The sequence below is a fragment of the Salmo salar genome, chromosome 02 (assembly GCF_965601325.2).
Source record: "Salmo salar chromosome 02, fSalSal1, whole genome shotgun sequence".
Lineage (NCBI taxonomy): Eukaryota > Metazoa > Chordata > Actinopteri > Salmoniformes > Salmonidae > Salmo > Salmo salar.
Window position 1 is genome coordinate 68276454 of NC_138292.1, and position 26178 is coordinate 68302631.

A 26178-nucleotide genomic window follows, 5' to 3' on the forward strand; every position below is an offset into this window, starting at 1 on the left:
ACTGTCCACTTAGGAAGCAACACTGATTGACAATAAATTTCACATGCTGTTGTGCAAATGGAATAGACAACAGGTGGAAATTATAGGCAATTAGCAAGACACCCCCAATAAAGGAGTGGTTCTGCAGGTGGGGACCACAGACCACTTCTCAGTTCCTATGCTTCCTGGCTGATGTTTTGGTCACTTTTGAATGCTGGCGGTGCTTTCACTCTAGTGGTAGCATGAGACGGAGTCTACAACCCACACAAGTGGCTCAGGTAGTGCAGCTCATCCAGGATGGCACATCAATGCGAGCTGTGGCAAGAAGGTTTGCTGTGTCTGTCAGCGTAGTGTCCAGAGCATGGAGGCGCTACCAGGAGACAGGCCAGTACATCAGGAGACGTGGAGGAGGCCGTAGGAGGGCAACAACCCAGCAGCAGGACCGCTACCTCTGCCTTTGTGCAAGGAGGAGCAGGAGAAGCACTGCCAGAGCCCTGCAAAATGACCTCCAGCAGGCCACAAATGTGCATGTGTCTGCTCAAACGGTCAGAAACAGACTCCATGAGGGTGGTATGAGGGCCCGACGTCCACAGGTGGGGGTTGTGCTTACAGCCCAACACCGTGCAGGACGTTTGGCATTTGCCAGAGAACACCAAGATTGGCAAATTCGCCACCGGCGCCCTGTGCCCTTCACAGATGAAAGCAGGTTCACACTGAGCACATGTGACAGATGTGACAGAGTCTGGAGACGCCGTGGAGAACGTTTTGCTGCCTGCAACATCCTCCAGCATGACCGGTTTGGCGGTGGGTCAGTCATGGTGTGGGGTGGCATTTCTTTGGGGGGCCGCACAGCCCTCCATGTGCTCGCCAGAGGTAGCCTGACTGCTATTAGGTACCGAGATGAGATCCTCAGACCCCTTGTGAGACCATATGCTGGTGCGGTTGGCCCTGGGTTCCTCCTAATGCAAGACAATGCTAGACCTCATGTGGCTGGAGTGTGTCAGCAGTTCCTGCAAGAGGAAGGCATTGATGCTATGGACTGGCCCGCCCGTTCCCCAGACCTGAATCCAATTGAGCACATCTGGGACATCATGTCTCGCTCCATCCACCAACGCCACGTTGCACCACATACTGTCCAGGAGTTGGCGGATGCTTTAGTCCATGTCTGGGAGGAGATCCCTCAGGAGACCATCTGCCACCTCATCAGGAGCATGCCCAGGCGTTGTAGGGAGGTCATACAGGCACGTGGAGGCCACACACACTACTGAGCCTCCTTTTGACTTGTTTTAAGGACATTACATCAAAGTTGGATCAGCCTGTAGTGTGGTTTTCCATTTTTTTGAGTGTGACTCCAAATCCAGACCTCCATGGGTTGATAAATTGGATTTCCATTGATTATTTTTGTGTGATTTTGTTGTCAGCACATTCAACTATGTAAAGAAAAAAGTATTTAATAAGATTATTTCTTTCATTCAGATCTAGGATGTGTTGTTTAAGTGTTCCCTTTATTTTTTTGAGCAGTATATTTAATAAAAACTATATTTATATTGAAAATAATATATACAGTACCAGTCAAAAGTTTGGAAACACCACCTCATTCAAGGGTTTTTCTATATTTTTACTATTTTCTAATAATAGTGAAGACATAAGAACTATGAAATAACACATATGGAATCATGTAGTAACCAAAAAAGTGTTTTGCATTCTCTCAACCAGCTTCACCTGAAATGCTTTTCCAACAGGCTTGAAGGAGTTCCCACATATGCTGAGCACTTATTGGCTGCTTTTCCTTCACTCTGCGGTCCAACTCATCCCAAACCATCTCAATTGAGTTAAGGTTGGGTGATTGTGGAGGCCAGGTCATCTGATGCAGCACTCCATCATTCGCCTTCTTGGTCAAATAGCCCTTACACAGCCTGGAGGTGTGTTAAGTCACTGTCCTGTTGAAAAACAAACTAGATGGGATAGCGTATCACTGCAGAATGCTGTGGTAGCCATGCTAGTTAAGTGTGCCTTGAATTCTAAATAAATCACTGACAGTGTCACCAACAAAGCACCCTCACACCATCACACCTCCTCCTCCATGTTTCACTGTGGGAACTACACATGCAGAGATCATCCATTCACCTACTATGCGTCTCACAAAAACACGGCAGTTGGAACCAAAAATCAAACATTTGGACTCATCAGACCAAAGGACATATTTCCACCAGTCTAATGTCCATTGGTCATGTTTCTTGACCCAAGCAAGTCTCTTCTTATTATTGGTGTCCTTTAGTAGTGGTTTCTTTGCAGGAATTCGACCATGAAGGCCTGATTCACGCAGCCTCCTTTGAACAGTTGATGTTGAGATGTGTCAGTGACTTGAACTCTGTGAGGCATTTATTTGGGTTGCAATTTCTGAGGTTGGTAACTCTAATGAACTTGTCCTCTGCAGCAGAGGTAACTCTGGGTCTTCCTTTCCTGTGGCGGTCCTCATGAGAGCCAGTACATCATAGTGCTTGATGGTTTTTGCGACTGCACTTGACGAAACTTTCAAAGTTCTAGAAATTGTCACGATTGACTGACCTTCATCTCTTAAAGTAAGGATGGACTGTTGTTTCCTCTTTGCTTATTTGAGCTGTTCTTGACATAATATGGACTTGGTCTTTTACCAAGTAGGTCTATCTTCTGTACACCACCCTACCTTGTCACAACACAACAGATTGTCTCAAACACATTAAGAAGCAAAGAAATACCACAAATTAACTTTTAACAAGGCACACCTGTTAATTGAAATGCATTCCAGGTGACTACCTCATGAAGATGTTTGAGAGAATGTCAAGAGTGTGCAAAGCTGTCATCAAGGCAAATGGTGGCTACTTTGAAGAATCTCAAATATAAAGTATATTTTGATTTGTTTGACACTGTTTGGGTTACTACATGATTCCATATGTGTTATTTCATAGTTTTGATGTCTTCACTACTATTCTACAATGTAGAAAGTACTACAAATAAAGAAAAACCCTGGAATGAGTAGGTGTGTCCAAACTTTGACTGGTACTGTATATATATATATATATATATATATATATATATATATATATATATATATATATATATATATATATATATATATATATATATATATATTTACCCCCACAAAATATATGGGGGATTGTAAATGATGCAGATAATCACATTGATAGAAGACACAATATAAAGATGATCTACCCCCCCAAAAGAACACCTGGTCAGAGGAACACGCCCTAGGAGAGATAGTAATGACAACGGGGTCCAATGGGAGGTTTACAGTGTGTGTGTGTGTGTGAGTGTGAGTGTGAGTGTGAGTGTGTGTGTGTGTGTGTGTGTGTCAGTTTGTGACAGGCTGTAATAAATAAAGAGAGGAACACACTCTCTAAATAAGCTCCCAGTCATTTATTGGTTCGACAATCTAATGTTTCGGCATCCTAGTGTCTTCTTCAAGCGGTGATCATTTCCTCTCCCCTAAGGCTACCTCGTTAGCCACATTCCCAACACAACCAATAAATCAATACATGCAAATGATTCCTAATGTAGGATCTAATTATTTTCATTATTTACATTCAATTCCCCTTTTCACTTGAGTGTAATCTCTAAACATGCCGTGGCAGTGGATGCAATGATTGGATCATGTGTGTGTGTGTGTGTGTGTGTGTGTGTGTGTGTGTGTGTGTGTGTGTGTGTGTGTGTGTGTGTGTGTGTGTGTGTGTGTGTGTGTGTGTGTGTGTGTGTGTGCGCGCTGTCAAGGGGTACGGGAGGAACAGTGGCATCCAGTCGTGAAGCTGACAGAGGAAAGTCTGACAGCAAAAATGAGAGAGAGAGAGAGAGTTGATAGAGAGAGATAATATATGGGAGTGTGAAGGGGAAAAGAGAGACCACAGAATGGGAAGGTAAGATTAGAAGGAGAGAAACATGGAAGACAACTCATGGAGAGATGAGCGAGGGAGTTTGAAATGAAAGATAGAAGAGAAGGAGGGATAAAGAAGAGAGTGAGAGAAAGAGAGATAATATATAGAGGTTGGTTGCCAGGGGTAACAGTGTAAGGAAGGGTAAATGTACAGTACTGCCACCCACTCAATTTATTCCCTCTCTTTCCTCTCCTCCATCCGTCTCCGTGTGATCCCTCGTTAGTCCCAGATCTGCTGTCATCTCTTATCCCCCTCGCCTCTCCCTTCCTTCTCAAAGCATCCCTCATTATCCTCAGCCATCTCTCTCTCTCTCTCTCTCAACCCCCCCTCTCCTCCCATTTACCTGAATAAATCATTCCCTCTCTACCTGTGTTCCATCTTCTCCTTCATCTCATTTCATCTTTTCATAGCTGACAAATGATTTGAGACCTATGGGATCTGGTCAAAAGTAGTGCACTCTGTAGGGAATAGGGTGCCATTTGGAATGCACATTTGTCTATACCTATGGTGTTTAACACACTGTGATTCTCTGAAATCCTTCTGTTCTTTCTCTCCTCTGTCCCCTCTCCAGCTGGTTCTCCATCTTTCTGCCGCCTCCTCCGTCACAGTTACCTCATGTATTCTTGTATTATTCTTCTTTCCCATCCCTAAATACGTATCTCCTCTCCTCTCCTCTCCTCTCCTCTCCTCTCCTCTCCTCTCCTCTCCTCTCCTCTCCTCTCCTCTCCTCTCCTCTCCTCTCCTCTCCTCTCCTCTCCTCTCCTCTCCTCTCCTCTCATCTCCTCTCCTCTGTTCCTGTATTCAGGTTTTGATTCTCAACATTAATTCATCTTTTTCCTCAGCTCCCTCCGTCTCTCGCTCTCCCTCCATCCCTCATTCATGCTCTCCCCTTCCTATTGCCGTAATGTCTCTCCATCCCCTTTTATATCTCCCCTTCTCTCTCCATCTCTCCCTCCATCCCTACTTCCCTCCCCTTCCTCCCTCCCTCCCTTCCTCTCTCAGAACTCCCTCCCTCCTTCCCTCCAAATCCTACCTCCTCCCTCCCTCCCCTTCCTCCCTCTCTCTGAACTCCCTCCCTCCAAATCCTACCTACTTCCTCCCTCCCCCTTTCTCTCTCCTTCTGTATTCTGCTCATGCCTCTATGGTACATTGATTGATTGGTGCTACTGTGGATCGAAACATAATTTTCATCCTTTTGTCCAAACTCTTTCACTTCCTCCCCTCTCTCCCCCAGTCTCTCTCTCTCCTTCCTCTCCTCTCTCCCCCTACTCTCTTTCTCTCCTTCCTCTCCTCTCTCCCCCTACTCTCTTTCTCTCCTTCCTCCCCTCTCTCCCCCTACTCTCTTTCTCTCCTTCCTCTCCTCTCTCCCCCTACTCTCTTTCTCTCCTTCCTCCCCTCTCTCCCCCTACTCTCTTTCTCTCCTTCCTCCCCTCTCTCCCTCTACTCTCTTTCTCTCCTTCCTCCCCTCTCTCCCCCTACTCTCTTTCTCTCCTTCCTCCCCTCTCTCCCCCTACTCTCTTTCTCTCCTTCCTCTCCTCTCTCCCCCTACTCTCTTTCTCTCCTTCCTCCCCTCTCTCCCCCTACTCTCTTTCTCTCCTTCCTCCCCTCTCTCCCTCTACTCTCTTTCTCTCCTTCCTCCCCTCTCTCCCCCTACTCTCTTTCTCTCCTTCCTCCCCTCTCTCCCCCTACTCTCTTTCTCTCCTTCCTCCCCTCTCTCCCCTACTCTCTTTCTCTCCTTCCTCCCCTCTCTCCCCCTACTCTCTTTCTCTCCTTCCTCCCCTCTCTCCCCCTACTCTCTTTCTCTCCTTCCTCACCACTCTCCCCCTACTCTCTTTCTCTCATTCCTCTCCTCTCTCCCCCTACTCTCTTTCTCTCCTTCCTCTCCTCTCTCCCCCTACTCTCTTTCTCTCATTCCTCTCCTCTCTCCCCCTACTCTCTTTCCTCCTTCCTCTCCTCTCTCCCTCTACTCTCTTTCTCTCCTTCCTCTCCTCTCTCCCCCTACTCTCTTTCTCTCCTTCCTCTCCTCTCTCCCCCTAGTCTCTCTCTCTCCTTCCTCCCCTCTCTCCCCCTACTCTCTTTCTCTCCTTCCTCTCCTCTCTCCCCCTACTCTCTTTCTCTCCTTCCTCTCCTCTCTCCCCCTAGTCTCTCTCTCTCCTTCCTCCCCTCTCTCCCCCTACTCTCTTTCTCTCCTTCCTCCCCTCTCTCCCCCTACTCTCTTTCTCTCCTTCCTCTCCTCTCTCCCCCTACTCTCTTTCTCTCCTTCCTCCCCTCTCTCCCCCTACTCTCTTTCTCTCCTTCCTCTCCTCTCTCCCCCTAGTCTCTTTCTCTCCTTCCTCTCCTCTCTCCCCCTACTCTCTTTCTCTCATTCCTCCCCTCTCTCCCTCTACTCTCATTCTCTCCCTCCTCCCCTCTCTCCCCCTACTCTCATTCTCTCCTTCCTCCCCTCTCTCCCCCTACTCTCATTCTCTCCTTCCTCTCCTCTCTCCCTCTACTCTCTTTCTCTCCTTCTTCTCCTCTCTCCCCCTACTCTCTTTCTCTCCTTCCTCTCCTCTCTCCCTCTACTCTCTTTCTCTCCTTCCTCCCCTCTCTCCCCCTACTCTCTTTCTCTCCTTCCTCTCCTCTCTCCCTCTACTCTCTTTCTCTCCTTCCTCTCCTCTCTCCCTCTACTCTCTTTCTCTCCTTCTTCTCCTCTCTCCCCTACTCTCTTTCTTTCATTCCTCTCCTCTCTCCCCCTACTCTCTTTCTTTCATTCCTCTCCTCTCTCCCCCTACTCTCTTTCTCTCATTCCTCCCCTCTCTCCCCCAACTCTCTTTCTCTCCTTCCTCCCCTCTCTCCCCCTACTCTCTTTCTCTCCTTTCTCCCCTCCTCTATGGCATAACCAACCAGACAGATTTCCCTCAACAAGCTCCTTCTTCTTCTTCTTCTTCTTCTTCTTCTTCTTCTCTCTCCCTCGTTCCCTTCGCATCCTCTCCTTCCTTCTGTCACTCCACATTTCCGGATATGACCAAATTCAACGTTTTTGCTGACGGTTTCTATTTTACTTTTTGACAAGAAAAAGGCTATGAGGATTCTACCTTTATATTTGTAGCTACATCTGTCTTAATAAGAAATAGATGACAATGGTGGTGATGTCAACTGGTCATTTTTCCAAACTGCTATAACTGATTGGTGATGCAGTTTGCTAGGACAGTTGGCTTGTAGTACAAATACCACACGGAGCAGGTATGTTTCTTTAACAAATCCTTTATTTACAACATTCATCCTGTGCCCACAAACTTCGAATTCTGAAAGTGAAAGCATACCTGTGAGAGGGGTCGCCCTGGTAGTAGTTGTAGGTTTTACTACAGTACCCAAGAAGACCAATCTGTGAGTTCATTTGACCATGGGAAAAAGAGCTACAGTGTAAATACTGCAGGTTGGATTGAATTGAGCCCCTAATCTTCATTTTCAAGGTGATGATTGCACTTTTCTTCCCAACATAATACCGCAATAAATGTGAGTCCACATTAACAACAAAGAATGTTGCATCTCATGGGGGATTCAAACTGACAGTAGATGTCAGGAATTTAGCACAGAATCACTGTGAGCTAACTGTCTAAAGCCATATTTGCTTGTGATGCACATCATTTTATTATGAGAGCGTGCCAGTGGACTTCTGCTAAGTATGCTTTGGTGAGAAAGTGTTGGGATCAGGTGCGATTATAGTTTAAATGTCATTTTGCAAGCCAGCATAATGTGACTTGACAATGAGGCCTGCAAAGCAGGAGTTTCAGACAACTGTGTTAGGGTAAAATTAGGCTGTCGAATTCTGATCAAATTGTTGTTGTTTTTTTAAGTAATGTATTGTCATAAATAATTACATTTTCATGATAAAATATTCACCTAGGCACTCACTTGGTGAAGGCTACAGGACTGAACACCATCGAATGCCACACCTATGTCTAGGTCAATAGCAAACACAGTCATGGGTAGTACTGGTACCTCTAACATTCACTTGAAAGGCACCATGGGAAAAAAATATGCAAATATGGCTTTACACTCTACAGTGTTAAAACAACACCCCAAAATGAGTTTCTGTAACACTGCAGATGTTCATTCCCTAACACTGAGCAAGTGTAACAGCATCAGCTCTAATAAAGTGTTCATTTAAAGGGTAACTTTCAACGCAAATTTCAGCCTTTGTATAAAAAAAAGTTTTCAGGTGAGAAGTTGCGGGTGGGTAAACGTACATTGAAAAAAAGTATAAACACAACATGTAAAGTGTTGGTCCCATGTTTCATGAGCTGAAATAAAATATCCCAGAAATGTTCCATACACACAAAAAGCTTCTTTCTCTCAAATGTTGTGCATACATTTGTTTACATCCTTGTTAGTGAGGATGTTCTCCTTTGCCAAGATAATTCATCCACAGGTGTGGCATATCAAGAAGCTGATTAAACAGCATGATCATTACACAGGAGCAACTTGTGCTGGGGACAATAAAAGGAATAAGCTACGGACAAGGAACACAATTGCATTTTATCGATGGCAATTTGACTGCACAGAGATACCGTGACGAGATCCTGAGGCCCATTGTTGTTCCATTCATCCGCCACCATCACCTCATGTTTCAGCATGATAATGCACGGCCCCATGTCGCAAGGATCTGTACACAATTCCTATAAGCTGAAAATGTCCCAGTTCTTCCATGGCCTGCATACTCACCAGATATGTCAGCCATTGAGCATGCTTGGGATGCTCTGGATTGACGTGTACAACAGTGTGTTCCAGTTCTTGCCAATATCCAGCAACTGTGCACAGCCATTAAAGAGGAGTGGGACAACATTCCACAGGCCACAATCAACAGCCTGATCAACTCTATGCGAAGGAGATGTGTCGCGCTGCATGAGGCAAATGGTGGTCACAGCAGATATTGACTGGGTTTCTGGTCCACGTCCCTACCAACAGACCCATATCTGTGTTCCCAGTCATGTGAAATCCATAGATTTTTGCCTAATGAATTGATTTCAATTGACTGATTTCCTTATATGAACTGTAACTCTGTAAATTCTTTAAAATTGTTGCATGTTGCGTTTATATTTATTGTTCAGAGTAGTATAGAAAAATGTATTTTAGTATAAGATGAATTAATCAATCAATGTGCAAAAACTTAGATATTAAAACAAACTATTCTAAAAATCAACCTGCAACAAAGCATGCTGGGAAATATGATAACGAGTCCTCTCCCATGTCTTTTTCACTCTGAGAGAGTTAACAGAAATGAACTCAACACATTCGAGTTACAACAACACCATGTGGTGTTGATTCCACTGTGATCCAAATAACACTTAAAACCTGTTGAGGACAGACGTTCCGCTACCAAATATCCAATGGTAGAGCATGGCGCGAAATACAAAAACCTTAAAAATGCTATAACTTCAATTTCTCAAACATATGACTGTTACACCATTTGAAAGATAAGACTCTCGTTAATCCAACCACATTGTCCGATTTCAAAAAGGCTTTACAGCGAAAGCTAAACATTAGATTATGTCAGGAGAGTACCCAGCCAAAAATAATCACACAGTCATTTTCAAAGCAAGCATATATGTCACAAAAACCCAAACCACAGCTAAATGCAGCACTAACCTTTGATGATCTTCATCAGATGACACTCCTAGGACATTATGTTATACAATACATGCATGTTTTGTTCAATCAAGTTCATATTTATATCAAAAAACAGCTTTTTACATTAGCATGTGATGTTCAGAACTAGCATTCCCACCCAAAACTTCCGGTGAATTTACTAAATTACTCATCATAAACGTTGACAAAATACATAACAATTATTTGAAGAATTATAGATACAGAACTCCTTTATGCAATCGCTATGTCAGATTTTAAAATAGCTTTTCGGCGAAAGCACATTTTGCAATGTTCTGAGTACATAGCTCAGCCATCACAGGCTAGCTATTCAGACACCCGCCAACTTCGGAGCTCACTAAACTCAGAATTACTATTAGAAAAATTGTATTACCTTTGCTGTTCTTCGTCAGAATGCACTCCCAGGACTTCTACTTCAACAACAAATGTTGTTTTTGTTCCAAATAATCCATAGTTATATCCAAATACCTCCATTTTGTTCGTGTGTTCAGGTCACTATCCAAAGGGTAACGCGCGAGCGCATTTCGTGACAAACAATTTCAAAATGTTCCATTACCATACTTAGAAGCATGTCAAACGCTGTTCAAAATCAATTTTTATGCTATTTTTCTCTTAAAATAGCGATAATATTCCAACCGGACAATGATGTATTCATTCAAAGACGAAAAGAAAAAATGGCGAGGTCTCGTGAACGCGCATCTCCAGTCTCTCTGTCACCAGGCAGTCCACTGACAAACTGTGCTGCTATTATCTGCCCAGAGACAGGAGACGCCTCAATCCGGTTTCTGAAGGCTTTAGAGAGCCAATGGAAGCCTTAGAAAGTGTCACGTAACAGCTCAGATACTGTAATTTCGATAGAGATGCAACAGAAGGACTACAAATTGTCAGACAGCCCACTTCCTGCTTGGAATCTTCTCAGGTCTTTGCGTGCCATATGAGTTCTGTTATACTCACAGACACCATTTAAACAGTTTTAGAAACTTTAGAGTGTTTTCTATCCAAATCTACTAATTATATGCATATTCTAGTTTCTGGGCAAGAGTAGTAACCAGATTAAATCGGGTACGTTTTTTTCACCCGGCCGTGAAAATACTGCCCCCTATCCACAACAGGTTTTAATTTATTCACTGCAGGTAGCGTCAATTTTAATCCCACTGGTGTTAACCCACTGGTGTTAACCCCACTATAATCAACACTCAGATATAACACTCACAACACTAGTTACAGTTTTGACATAAATATACTTGAACATCTATGGCAAGACTGGAAATGGCTGTCTAGCAATGATCAACAACTAACTTGGAAGAATTTTAAAATAATAATGTGCAAATATTGTACAATCCAGGTGTGTAACTCTTAGAGACTTACCCAGAAAGCCTCACAGCTGTAATTGCTGCCAAATATGATTGTAACATATATTGACTCAGGGGTGTGAATACTTATGTACATTATATATTTCTGTATTTCATTTTCAATAAATTTGCTAAGAAATCAAAAAACATGTTTCACTTTGTCATTATGGGGTATTGTTTGTAGATGGGTGACAAATATATATGTAATCAATTTAGTCTGTAACACAACACATTGTGGAACAAGTCAAGGGGTATGAATACTTTCTGAAGCACTGTATATGCAAATGTGGCCTATGCATACATGGCTGGGCAATGTGAACGCTACATCCAATCAACAAAATGATCTGATAAATGTAAATGTAATTTAATACAGGATGGAAATTAAAGTAGCTGCTATGCCAGCAGGACAGGCGAGGGTATGCACAGTCCATTTAGCATGTCTAGTCAATTTATATCTTAGACATAGAGTAAAATCTCTCTCTCTCTCTCTCTCTCTCTCTCTCTCTCTCTCTCTCTCTCTCTCTCTCTCTCTCTCTCTCTCTCTCTCTCTCTCTCTGTCTCTCTCTCTCTCTCTCCCTTGAAACCAACTTTTTATTTAGAAACGAAATGTACTACAACGTAGAAATAGGATACATTTGGTCATAAAGTCAGTCTCGTTCATAGCTGAGCCTTGTGGTCACAACGTAAATAAAGGTTGGGTTTGTTTCAATACTGCCCACATGCCTACAGCTGGCAGCACACAAGTCATCATCAATTCAGAGTGAAGCTGCATGCAACCTGATCGTAATTCCTGTGGTAAATTTGTGTTGACTTTGGATATCCCAGTGGGGCTAGTTAGGGACCATCTGTAAATTACACAATGTACATTGGACAATATGTTAAAATTTGGTCTCATTTATTGATGGTCCCTAACTAACCCAGGAGCTAGGCTATCCAAAGTGAAACCAAATTATCCACAGTAGCACACCAGCTGGCTAAAGCTTATTGGCAAAATAATTTGGCTTACTCTTCCTACACACACAAGACCCCCACATCAAACCACACAACAAAACCAACTCACATTTGAATTCAGTCATGGCACCTAGCATTTCTTAATGAACCAAATCTAAAATGAGGCCAAATCAGGAAGGGCAGTCATCCTTTAAGCTGGCTGTTTGACTAGCTGAATGTAAAGTTCAAATATCATGTTCTCTCTCTTTCTCTCTCCACAGCTACTTGTCCGAAGCCCCTGCATTGATCAGTGAAGACTTAGTGGATTACCGGACCAGTGTTTCTATGGTGATGGACTGACGGTCATACCCAGTCTACTCAGGACTAAGTGTGGACCTTGGAGGGAGGGACCACCAAGGACTACAACTGGCTCCAGCACCCAGACTTTTAGACCAAGCCACCCACCTAACCAGGCACCAGTGAATGAAACAGGGGGACTAACAACAGACAACCTGAGGAGAAGCCTCTCTCTTCCTATCTTCATCTCTTTCTTCACCTGGATCTCTAGATTATTCTAGTAGACTGTGTCAGAGAACTCAGAGAAGCATCAGGAGAAGAGAAGAATAGGTGAGTGAGCCCCTAACATACCACATATAAAAAGTGGTATAATTCACCTGATTTGGATGTAAATACCCTCAAATTAAAGCTGAAAGTCACTTTCAGCTCATCTTGATTGTTTCCTTTCAAATCCATTGTGGTGGCGTACAGAGCCAAAATGATAATAACTTGGTCAATGTCCAAATATTTATGGACCTGACTGTACCTATTACAATTTAGACATTCAGCAGATGCTCTCATCCAGTGCGACCCACAGCTAGTGCATTCATCTGGCGATAGCCAGGAGAGACAATCACATATCACAGTCGTATCCCAACCACCTATCACAAACATAATATAATACAAAATACAATACAAAATGCATAAACATTCAGTGTTCTGTGCCCAACTGGCCACTGCAACAGGTGGTGTCAACAAGGGGAAATTGCCAAGTTCTTTCTGGAAAAACAGAGAGCGAAAGAGAGAAAGAAAGAGTGCGAAAGATACGGTCTGACTGGTGAAAAGTCTCTGTCTCTACACAGTCTGTCTATGGCAGCGTTTTAAATGGCCCCCTATCCCCTATATATCCCCTATGGGCCCTGTTCAAAAGTAGTGCGCTATGTAGGGAAAAGGGTGTCATTTGGGACATATGAAAGTAGGCCAGTCTTCCCGGTGTTGACAGACAGGCAGCCAGACCCTTAAGGAATGATCTCATCTAGAGACAGAATAACAGGACAACACAAAGGAAGAAAAGATGAAACCACAGACCAGGTTCAGATCTCTACGGACATGGGGAGATGGTGTGTGTGTGTGTGTGTGTGTGTGTGTGTGTGTGTGTGTGTGTGTGTGTGGTGTGTGTGTGTGTGTGTGTGTGTGTGTGTGTGTGTGTGTGTGTGTGTGTGTGTGTGTGTGTGTGTGTCGGAGAGGAAGAGAGGGAGAGCGTTCATGCTGTATGAGTTTTGTATGTATGGGGTAGTATGGTGATATGTCTGATTGTGTGTGTGTGTTGGACTGTACCTCTCGCTGCTCCACTGTCCTCCTCCTTGTCAAATCCATCAGATTGTCAGAGTGACAGCATCTTCCTACACAGTCACTGTGATGTGTGTGTGTCCCGCTGGAGTTGGTTGATAAGAGTGTGTGTACGTGTGTGTGTACGTGTGTGTGTTTCATCTCTCAGACGGTGGCTGAGATAAGAATGTGATAAGGGGACTCCATTCTCTGTCCACCTCTCTCACACAGCTAGTGACCATGGTAGAGTAATGTAGTGATGCTCTCCTCACACAGCTAGTGACCATGGTAGAGTAATGTAGTGATGCTCTCCTCACACAGCTAGTGACCATGGTAGAGTAATGTAGTGATGCTCTCCTCACACAGCTAGTGGCCATAGTAGAGTAATGTAGTGATGCTCTCCACAAACAGCTAGTGGCCATGGTAGAGTAATGTAGTGATGCTCTCCACAAACAGCTAGTGGCCATGGTAGAGTAATGTAGTGATGCTGTCCTCATACAGCTAGTGGCCATGGTAGAGTAATGTAGTGATGCTCTCCTCACACAGCTAGTGGCCATGGTAGAGTAATGTAGTGATGCTCTCGTCACACAGCTAGTGGCCATGGGAGAGTAATGTAGTGATGCTCTCTCACACAGCTAGTGGCCATGGTAGAGTAATGTAGTGATGCTCTCTAACACAGCTAGTGGCCATGGTAGAGTAATGTAGTGATGCTCTCTCACACAGCTAGTGACCATGGTAGAGTAATGTAGTGATGCTCTCCTCACACAGCTAGTGGCCATGGTAGAGTAATGTAGTGATGCTCTCTCACACAACTAGTGGCCATGGTAGAGTAATGTAGTGATGCTCTCTCACACAGCTAGTGGCCATGGTAGAGTAATGTTATGATGCTCTCTCACACAGCTAGTGGCCATGGTAGAGTAATGTAGTGATGCTCTCCTCACACAGCTAGTGGCCATGGTAGAGGAATGTAGTGATGCTCTCTCACACAGCTAGTGGCCATGGTAGAGTAATGTAGTGATGCTCTCTAACACAGCTAGTGGCCATGGTAGAGTAATGTTGTGATGCTCTCTCACACAACTAGTGGCCATGGTAGAGTAATGTAGTGATGCTCTCTCACACAGCTAGTGGCCATGGTAGAGTAATGTTATGATGCTCTCTTACACAGCTAGTGGCCATGGTAGAGTAATGTAGTGATGCTCTCCTCACACAGCTAGTGGCCATGGTAGAGTAATGTAGTGATGCTCTCCTGACACAGCTAGTGGCCATGGTAGAGTAATGTAGTGATGCTCTCCTCACACAGCTAGTGGCCATGGTAGAGTAATGTAGTGATGCTCTCCTCACACAGCTAGTGGCCATGGTAGAGGAATGTAGTCATGTGAAGAGGTAGATACTAACTACAGGATGGAGAGATACTACTGTGAGATTTGTGTTTGTGTAAGAGAGCGAGAGAGCAAGAGAGAGAGAGAGAGAGAGATAGAGAGAGAGAGTTTCTATGTGCGTACGTGTATTAAAATGTGTTTGTTTATGTGAGAGGTAATGTGTGTGTGATGGCGTGTTTGTGCATTCCACTGGGCAGGCCCCCAACAGGCCCCAGGTATCGGTAATCCCTTCTTTCATCTCTCCCTCCCTACTCCCCAGGTGTTTGCCAGGTACTACCGTGCCTCTCCAAATGCTGTGAGAAACACTGCCAAGCTGCCTACCGGGTGGGCAGGCCTCCCTCTCTATCTAGCGTTCTCTCTCTCTTTCTCTCTCTCTCTCTCCATAGGGTTCTTCACTCCCCCTTTGACTCCTGCTATTCCATTCTTAGTATGAAGACCAGATTGAAACAGGAGGTTTTCTTGCTTTGTCAAGCCCAAACTCACGAACTTCAAGCTAGGTAACTCTCACTTCCCTTCCCATGGAGGTCCAGACAGGGGGCTTTCCTGGATTGGCAAGCCGACATTGGGTACCCCGACCTGGGCAGCCCTCAGTTCCTCTCCCCCCTGCGCTGAGCTACTGTGGGAAGATGAGTGAGGATCCTGGCTCAGTAAGCATTAGCCATGAATGAGCCATGCTAATCTCATTAGCGAGGTGATGATTGAATCCTGTAGGAATACCACCGCCAGCGAGGCAGATGAGCCTTCCTCATCTTTTATTGAGGGTTTATTTCAGTCACAAGGGTGATGGAGGGATAAGAGAGGAAAAGAAGAAAGATCTAATGAGTTAGAAGAAAGTAGAATAATGGATTGGACAGAGAGAAGAGGAGAGGTAGACGGAGAGGACAAGAGAGATAGGAAGTAGAATAGTGGAAAGGAGAGAGAGAAAGACTGTGAAATAAAGAGGCAGAGGGAGAGAAAGAGTGAGGGGAATATAAAGGCAGAGAGAGAAAGAGGGAGGGAAATATAGAGGCAGAGAGAGAGAGAGAAAGAGGGAGGGAAATAAAGAGACAGAGAGAAAGAGGGAGGGAAATATAAAGAGGGAGAGGGAGAGGGAGGGAAATAAAGAGGCAGAGAGAGAGAGAAAGAGGGAGGGAAATATAAAGAGGGAGAGGGAGAGAAAGACTTGAGGGATCTCTCTCTCTCCATGGTCTCTCCTCCCTCTCTACTCCACCCCACTAACCCCTGTAGCTGAAGCCCTAAAGGAACTAGCTGTAATGCTGGGTTTCATTACTGGCTTCCAAATCAGAGTTTGGGAAACAGTGAGCAAACAAACTAACAAACTCTCTCTGTTTTCTCTCTCTCTCTGTGTTTGTGTGTGTCTAAACTAAATGGCTGTGTTCTGTATGGTTCATTACAGACCAGGGACTCTGGAGTCTAAGTAAACAAGCAAGGCTCCAGCTACAGGGTCTCTACCCTCCACTAGCCCTCTGACTTCTCTTTCACCACTTATTTGTTTTGTCCTTTCTCTCTCTCTCTCTCTCACTTTCTCTTTCAGTCTCCCCTCCCTTGCTCTATCCACCCCCTCTATCTTCACTCTCTTTTTTTTCAAATGTTCTCCCTCCTTCCCCAGACTAGACCAGTGTAATGTCAGAGTCTGTGGTGGGTCAGCCCAACACTGGTACTGCTTTTCCTGCCCATTCTACAAATAATCAGGAAGTAACACTGTATTCTTTTTTTTAACCTTTATTTAACTAGTGTCGTGTCTTTGGCTATGCCGGATTAAGTGATATGACATGCTAACTTATAAAATGATTTCTCTGTAATTAATATTACCTGATTAAGCTAATCATGTAAATGTAATTAACTAGAAAGTCGGTGCACCACGGAAGAACGTTTATAGAGCCGTTATCTTCCGAATAAACTCTTAAAATACTTAGTAATACTTTACATCGATAGCAGTCATATTATTAACCCTTATCTTATTTTCAGTCTCATAATGAAAGTTGTAAATTCTTGGCTATCTTCACGAACCCTGGCTAACAAGTTGAATCAGCAATACCAAATTGGGTTTAATTATTTATTTACTAAATACCTAAACTAATCACACAGAATTACAAATACACAGAATACAAATGATCTCATACAGAAAACGTCCTGGTGGACGGAACCTGTATGAAGGCTGGTTACACAAAGGAAAGGGGGTTGGGCTTGAATGAAAGAGCGGGAAGATTTAGGAACAGAGAAACAGCAGCTATGCTATCGTAAATACATTATCTTATGCATTACTAAATTACCGCCCATTTGGAAAAGGAAAATGCAATAAATATTTACTCTGAGCTGCGCTTCGGTAGATTGGTCGTAGATGCTGGCCGGGTTGGCCAACAGATCTTCCTGAAAACTCTTAAGAATGTCTCTGGTGGTAAATTGGATACGTGGTGGTATCTTCGTCCGTCTGTTAGACTGGATCCATCGTCTGTCCTTTCCTAGCCCACGTCTACAGCGGCTAGGAAGTATCACTTCTGTAGTGAATAAGCTCAAAGTTCATATCATTCGCCACCAAAGCTCACGCCGAGGTTGGCTTAGTTCTGTACTTGACATGTGTGTCCTTCTAACGTAGAGGCTGCAGACCTCCCGTACTGGAACAACATGGTTATCTTTTCGTCAAAAGGCTTATATAGTGGAGAGGGGGGAAGGATGTGTTTCATCGTTTATAACCCCTCCTCTTCACAGGGGTGGGCCACTGATCAAGCAGGGCACTTTCCTTATGAAAACCCAAATCTCTCATTTGGAAGCTAAAATTACATTTCATCTCCTAACAAACAATTTCAATATCAAACATTTCAATTGCATAACAATTCCATGTTACTCTGATAACTAGAGGGTGTATACTTTCTCAGGTACAGTTTATGTTGTCCTGTCATCAGTCATAATGTCTCAGATGACAAGCGAACTGACATACATACTCATTACGTTCCCAAGCATATTTCCAACTGGTTTTATTACCAAAATATGGTTCCTTTTCCCCATTTGTTTGATGTTCCCAGACTCTCTATATTTAACACAGGCTATTCAAGTCCATCAGTAGGGTCAGAGAGGGGAAGGGAGAAAGGTATTTATGGGGGGGGGGGGGTCATAAACCTTACCCACAGGCCAACGTCATGACACTAGGCAAGTCAGTTAAGAACAAATTCTTATTTACAATGACAGCCTACTGGGGAACAGTGGGTTAACTGCCTTGTTCAGGGGCAGAATGACATATTTTACCTTGTCAGCTCGGGGATTCAATCCAGCAACCTTTCAGTTACTGGCCCAACGCTCTAACCACTAGGCAGGTAGCCTAGTATACCCTGGGGGTATAGTTTGTCTTATAGCACCATGTCCATTCTACAAATAATCAGGAAGTAACACTATCTTGGGGGTACAGTTTTTCTCATAGCACCATGTCCATTCTACAAATAATCAGGAAGTAACACTGTATCTGAGGGGTACAGTTTTTCTCGTAGCACCATGTCCATTCTACAAATAGTCAGGAAGTAACACTGTATCACAGGGGTACGGTTTGTTTCATAGCATTACATCCAGACAGGAAGTAACACTTTTGGTATTTTGGTATTTTATTAGGATCTCCATTAGCTGTTGCGAAAGCAGCAGCTACTCTTCCTGGGGTCCACACAAAACATGAAACATGACATACAGTTGAAGTTGGAAGTTTACATACACCTTAGCCAAATACATTTAAACTCAGTTTTTCACAACTCCTGACATTTAATCATAGTAAAAATTCCCTGTCTTAGGTCAGTTAGGATCACCAATTTATTTAAAGAATGTGAAATGTCAGAATAATAGTAGAGAGAATCATTTGTTTCAGCTTTAATTTCTTTCATCACATTCCCAGTGGGTCAGAAGTTTACATACACTCAATTAGTATTTGGTAGCATTGCCTTTAAATTGTTTAACTTCGGTCAAATGTTTTGTGTAGCCTTACACAAGCTTCCCACAATAAGTTGGGTGAATTTTGGCCCATTCCTCCTGACAGAGCTGGTGTAACTGAGTCAGGTTTGAAGGTGACTCAGTTACACCAGGACAACAAAGTCAATATCTTGACTTTGTTGTCCTTTGCCACAACTTTGGAAGTATGCTTGGGGCCATTGTCCATTTGGAAGACCCATTTGCTACCAAGCTTAAACTTCCTGACTGATGTCTTGAGATGTTGCTTCAATATATCCACATAATTTTCTTTCCTCGTGATGCCATCTATTTTGTGAAGGGCACCAGTCTCTCCTGCAGCAAAGCACCCCCACAAGATGATGCTGCCACCCCTGTGCTTCACAGATGGGATGGTGTTCTTCAGCTTGCAAGGCTCCCCCTTTTTCCTCCAAACATAACGATGGTCATTATGGCCAAGCAGTTCTATTTTTGTTTCATCAGACAAGAAGACATTTCTCAAAAAAGTACGATCTTTGTTCCAATGTGCAGTTGCAAACCGTAGTCTGGCTTTTTTATGCCGGTTTTGGAGCAGTGGCTTCTTCCTTGCTGAGCGGCCTTTCAGGTTAAGTCGATATAGGACTTGTTTTACTGTGGATATAGATACTTTTGTACCTGTTTCCTCCAGCATTTTCACAAGGTCCTTTGCTGTTGTTCTGGGATTGATTTGCACTTTTTGCACCATAGTACGTTCATCCCTAGGAGACAGAACGCGTCTCCTTCCTGAGCGGTATGACGGCTGCGTGGTCCCATGGTGTTTATACTTGCGTACTATTGTTTGTACAGATGAACATGGTACCTTCAGGCATTTAGAAATTGCTCCCAAGGATGAACCAGACTTGTGGAGGTCTACAATTTCTTTTCTGAGGTCTTGGCTGATTTCTTTTGATTTTCCCATGATGTCAAGCAAAGAGGCACTGAGTTTGAAGGTAGGCCTTGAAATACATCCACAGGTACACCTCCAATTGACTCAAATGATGTCAATTAGCCTATCTGAAGCTTCTAAAGCCATGGCATCATTTTCTGGAATTTTCCAAGCTGTTTAACCTCTTACATCTAGACGTTCCGCTAGCGGAACACCTGCTCCAATATCCAATGATAGGCGTGGTGCGAATTACTAATTCCTCAAAAATACAAAAACTTCAATTTTTCAAACATATGACTATTTCACAGCATTTTAAAGATAAGACTCTCCTTTATCTAACCACACTGTCCGATTTCAAAAAGGCTTTACAACGAAAGCAAAACATTAGATTATGTCAGCAGAGTACCAAGCCAGAAATAATCAGACACCCATTTTTCAAGCTAGCATATAATGTCACAAAAACCCAGAAGACAGCTAAATGCAGCACTAACCTTTGATGATCTTCATCAGATGACAACCCTAGGACATTATGTTATACAATACATGCATGTTTTGTTCAATCAAGTTCATATTTATATCAAAAACCAGCTTTTTACATTAGCATGTGACGTTCAGAACTAGCATACCCCCCGCAAACTTCCGGCGAATTCACTAAGAATTTACTAAATTACTCACAATAAACGTTCACAAAAAGCATAACAATTATTTTAAGAATTATAGATACAGAACTCCTCTATGCACTCGATATGTCCGATTTTAAAATAGCTTTTTGGTGAAAGCACATTTTGCAATATTCTAAGTACATAGCCCAGGCATCACGGGCTAGCTATTTAGACACCCGGCAAGTTTAGCACTCACCCATATCAGCTTTACTATTATAAAAGTTTGATTACCTTTTGTTGTCTTCGTCAGAATGCACTCCCAGGACTGCTACTTCAATAACAAATGTTGGTTTGGTCCAAAATAATCCATCGTTATATCCGAATAGCGGCGTTTTGTTCGTGCGTCCCAGACACTATCTGAAATGGTAAATCAGGGTCGTGCGCATGGCGCAATTCGTGACAAAAAAAATCTAAATATTCCATTACCGTACTTCGAAGCATGTCAACCGCTGTTTAAAATCCATTTCTATGCAATTTTTCTCGTAAAAAAGCGATAATATTCCGACCGGGAATCTCCTTTTAGCTAAACAGAGGAAAGTAAACAAAGCTTTCGGTCGACGCGGGCACGAGCCTGAGTCTCACAGTACTGTAACCAGCCACTACCCAAACGCGCTACTTTTTTTCAGCCAGAGCCTGCAAAGCCACGATTCAGCTTTTTACCGCCTTCTGAGACCCTATGGCAGCCGTAGGAAGTGTCACGGGACAGCTAAGATCCTCACTCTTCAATAAACAGTGACAAGAAGAACGACACCTTGTGAGACAGGCCACTTCCTGCCTGAAATGAGTTCTGTTATACTCACAGACACCATTCAAACAGTTTTAGAAACTTTAGGGTGTTTTCTATCCATATGTAATAAGTATATGCATATTCTAGTTACTGGGTAGGAGTGGTAACCAGATTAAATCGGGTATGTTTTTTTATCCAGCCGTGAAAATACTGCCCCCTAGCCATAACAGGTTAAAGGCACAGTCAATTTACTGTTTGTAAACTTCTGACCCACTGGAATTGTGATACAGTGAATTATAAGTGAAATAATCTGTCTAAACAATTGTTGGAAAAATTACTTGTGTCATGCACGAAGTAGATGTCCTAACCGACTTGCCAAAACTATAGTTTGTTAACAAGAAATGTGTGGATTGGTTGAAAAAGAGTTTTAATGACTCCAACCTAAGTGTATGTAAACTTCTGACTTCAACTGTAATGCAGAATATTAATAATACATTAATAGACAAGAACAGCTCAAGGACAGAACTAAATCCATTTCAAAAGGCACACGTAGCCTTCATATCAATACATACACTCAATATCTAGGTCAAATATGGGAGAGGTGTTGTGCCATGAGATGTGTATCTGTTTTTTTAAGGTTTGCTCTTCATTTGAGCAATATGAGATGGAAGGGAGTTCCATGCAGTAATGGCTCTATATAATATTTTATATATAATACTGTACATATAGAATCCTGTTCTGGATTTGGGGACTGTGAAAAGAATCTGTGCTTCATAGCACTATGTCCATTTTACCACACAGTCCTATGTACTGTTCTTCCCTCCCTCCCCCTCTCCTTCCCTCCCTCTCATCTTCTCTCTCTCTCACTTTCTGAAGATGACTGTGGGGATTAATTGACTTAGGCCAGCGCTAAAACACATCAGCTTAATGAATCTGCCTCTACAGCCTGCCTTTCTCGCTTTCTCGGGTCCTTTGTCTGTCACCCAGACACACAGACATTCTGTGTCAGAGCATGCCCACTGAGAGAGCTCTTATACTGGCATGACAAGGAGACAAGGCTCCCTGGAGGAATGGAGGCTGGAGGATGTGACTGTGTGTGTGCAGGCCCGCACGCACATACAAATGTACACACACACACTCCTCCGGGCCTCCTTAATGATGTTAACGAGGTGTTAAGAGGATTTGTCACTTCTTGTGACACTTGCATATGTGTGTGTGTGTGTGTGTGTGTGTGTGTGTGTGTGTGTGTGTGGGGGGGGGGGGGGGGGGGGGGGGTTATTTTCACATCCATTGCTTCTCCTCCCCCTCCCTCAAAAACGCAATAACAAATGCCAAAAGGACTTTTGAAAGGAGCCATGGCTCTGGCGTTATGTCTCAATGACAAACAGGACAATCACTTCACTAGAGGCGTTTTCTTCTATTGAACAATTAGACAGCTGGTGCCGCCATGTTTATGTGTCTTTGATGACTGTGTGAATGAAAGAAAATCTGTTAGCGGGGGAAGATTGGTAGGAGAAGGAGGGAGGGAACTCATCTGTTAGGGTGAGAGAAGAAGGTGTAATGGAGGGAGGGAACTCATCTGTTAGGGTGAGAGAAGAAGGTGTAATGGAGGGAGGGAACTCATCTGTTAGGGTGAGAGAAGAAGGTGTAATGGAGGGAGGGAACTCATCTGTTAGGGTGAGAGAAGAAGGTGTAATGGAGGGAGGGAACTCATCTGTTAGGGTGAGAGAAGAAGGTGTAATGGAGGGAGGGAACTCGTCTGTTAGGGTGAGAGAAGAAGGTGTAATGGAGGGAGGGAACTCGTCTGTTAGGGTGAGAGAAGAAGATGTAACGTTCTATTAAACAGCTGGTGAGGTTATTGAGGACTGTCATGGTATGAAGAAAAGGGATGGATGGCTGAGGGAGGAGGGAGGGAGAAAGAGAGGGACAGACAGAGTGAAAGACAAGGGAGGTGATAAAACTAAGAAAAGTAGAGGAGGAAGTGAGAAAGCAGTTTTAGAGACAAAAAGGTAGATAGAGGGGTAGATAATGGCAGACCTGATGCGAGAGAGAGAGAGAGAGAGAGAGAGAGAGAGAGAGAGAGAGAGAGAGAGAGAGACTTGCTTTCACTTGCTTTGGCAATCTAAACATGTTTCCCAATAAAGCCCTTTTGAATTGAATTGACAGAGAGAGACAGAGAGAGACAGAGAGAGAGGAGGGAGGGATGGATTGAGACAGAGAAGGAGTAAATACATGTGGCCCAAGGATTAGAGAGAAAGATTGAAAGATAAGTAAGGGATAATCAACGAGCGGCTATGTGTTCTATGGAAAATAGAGTTGCATTATTTTCCACAGAACGCACAGAGCCCTGAGTTGATTATCCCTTTCATACCAAGGCTATAATTTAACACATTTGCTGCTAGAAATGTGTTCAACATCCACTGAAGTAGCTAGCAAGTTACCTAGATAGCTACAGGAGTAGTTGCCTTGGTAACCTAAACAAACAGACTTGCTAGTTTAGCTAACCCAACCATCAGTCCTAGAGGATGTTGTGGACAGCCCAGTACTCTGCTCTCTACACTTTCAGTTGCTAGAGTAGGTTCTGTCAGTCTTCAGTTGGGTTCTAGTTTATAACGTCAGAGACACGACTTAATAAATTAAAGAGATATAAGTTGAGGGATGGAATTCAGCATTTAACAAACGTGTAAACCAATACTTTAAATTACACATTTTAGCTTTTCATATGGCAGTCATGAAAACGAGGGAGATTCAACTCTTAGCCTACGAGGTCTGGAGCCTGCTGGTTTTCTTTTCTACCTGATAATTAATTGCACGCACCTTGTGTCCCAGGTCTAAATCAGTCCCTAATTAGAGGGAAACGATGAAAAAATGCTGTGGCTTCGAGGTCCTGAGTTGAGTTTGAAGGCTTTATAAGGACACTGCTGATGTGTAAATGGCCTAACTCTAACCTTAACCAAACCTTTAACACTGACCCTTAACCTAACCCTAACCTTAGCCAAACCTTTAACCCTTAACCTAACCCTAACCTTAGCCAAACCTTTAACCTAACCCTAACCTTAGCCAAACCTTTAACCCTTAACCTAACCCTAACCTTAGCCAAACCTTTAACCCTTAACCTAACTCTAACCTTAACCAATCCTTTAACCCTGACCCTTAACCTAACCCTAACCTTAGCCAAACCTTTAACCCATAACCTAACCCTAACCTTAGCCAAACCTTTAACCCTTAACCTAACCCTAACCTTAGCCAAACCTTTAACCCTTAACCTAACCCTAACCTTAGCCAAACCTTTAACCCTTAACCTAACTCTAACCTTAACCAATCCTTTAACCCTGACCCTTAACCTAACTCTAACCTTAACCAATCCTTTAACCCTGACCCTTAACCTAACTCTAACCTTAACCAATCTTTTAACCCTGACCCTTAACCTAACCTCTAACCTTAACCAAACCTTTACCACTGACCCTTAATCTAACCCCCTAACCTTAACCAAACCTTTAACCCTGACCCTTAACCTAACTCTAACCTTAACCAAAACTTTAATACTGACCCTTAACCTAACCCCCTAACCTTAACCAAACCTTTAACCCTGACCCTTAACCTAACCCTATCCTTAACCTAATTTTAACAAGTTATGAAATTAAATATTGGTTTGGAGTGTCTGTATAGACGGTTCCTGAAAACGACAAGTTGACAACATTGCACTGTAGTGGTGTGAACATCCCTTATCTTCCCTATCCCCTCAAACCCCCTTCTGGTACTGGAACTGACTCTTTCAGTATTTCCTGTATATAATATACTTACTTTATTGTGTATTTCATATTTCTTATTCTCATGTTTTTATCTTTTTTCTAGTGATACATTGTTATTGAATATTGTGTTATTGGGTTTTGAGTTTACAAGAAATGCATTTCACTGTACTTATGAATATTGAATTCAACATTGCCAATAATGTTTTCAATGTGACTTTTGCTTTTAAAAGCAGCTCAAACATAGAACATGTAAGAATGAACTGAAGCCATTACATACTACCGTGCTGATATACTGTGTGTTATAGGGGAATAATGCACACTCTAGAATGCCCTTGAAGCCAATCAGAAACCAGTATTCAACAATGCCATGGTATACACAGTAATAAAGACGGACCGAGATTAAGGGATGGAGGGAGAGATAGATAAAGAGAGGGAGAGATGATGCACTCTTCAGTAAATTGGGTTGACAGTTAAGTGTGGTTGGATCAAATGCTGGACCCGTCTGTTTCAAGAGCCCTGGTATGTCTGTGTGTACCGTCATTACCAGTTAGAAGTTCCCGCTTCAACAATCTCTCTCTCTCTCTCTCTCTCTCTCTCTCTCTCTCTCTCTCTCTCTCTCTCTCTCTCTCTCTCTCTCTCTCTCTCTCTCTCTCTCTCTCTCTCTCTCTCTCTCTCTCTCTCTCTCTCTCTCTCTCTGTCTCTCTGTCTGTCTATTTGATATAGGTACTGTAAGAAATAAATTCAGTAGTTTCCTTTCTGTTTGAGCCAGTGGAGGCTGCTGAGGGGAGGACGGGTCATAATGATGTCTGGAGTAGAGTTAATGGAATGGTATCAGACACACCCGGTGTTCATCTGTTTGATACCGTTCCATTCACTCCATTCCAGCCATCATTATGACCCCGTCCTCCCCTCAGCAGCCTCCACTGATTTCAGCCTTTCTACCGGCCCCATTTCAGAGGATATTTGGGAATTAGTCCTATCTCGTTTTCATTTTCTGAAGAAAGAGAATAAAGGAAATATATAGACATGAGAGAGAGAGAGAGAGAGAGAGAGAGAGAGAGAGAGAGAGAGAGAGAGAGAGAGAGAGAGAGAGAGAGGAGAGAGAGAGAGAGAGAGAGAGAGAGAGAGACAGCATGTTAGGCTGATAGGGAAAGAGTGGTCAGCAGGTCTCTAGTTTTGTCAGCCTTTCTGTAGTATTTCTGGAGGGTTTCGTCAGTGCTTTGGCTGTTGTGTTGGTCCATGTAGTGTGATACTGAGAGGTTGCTATACAGTTACATGTTCTGCTACCTCCTGAACCCCCTTTCACACACCCCTCCCTATCTCTAGGCCCCCTCTCTCAATCCCTCTTTACCCCTCTAGTCCCTCTCATCCCCCCTTTCACACACCCCT

At 43.4% G+C, this 26178-nt stretch overlaps 1 protein-coding gene across 1 annotated transcript in view; it reads left to right on the top strand.

The window, feature by feature from the left end:
- The first annotated feature begins 12121 nt into the window (after positions 1–12121).
- The window catches only part of LOC106590757 (protein phosphatase 1 regulatory subunit 29), a 160184-nt gene continuing 146127 nt past the window's right edge, over positions 12122–26178 (top strand). The window contains exon 1 of the mRNA XM_045708346.2: positions 12122–12463. The gene's annotated coding sequence lies outside the window, so the exon portion shown is untranslated. The remainder of the gene's footprint in view (positions 12464–26178) is intronic.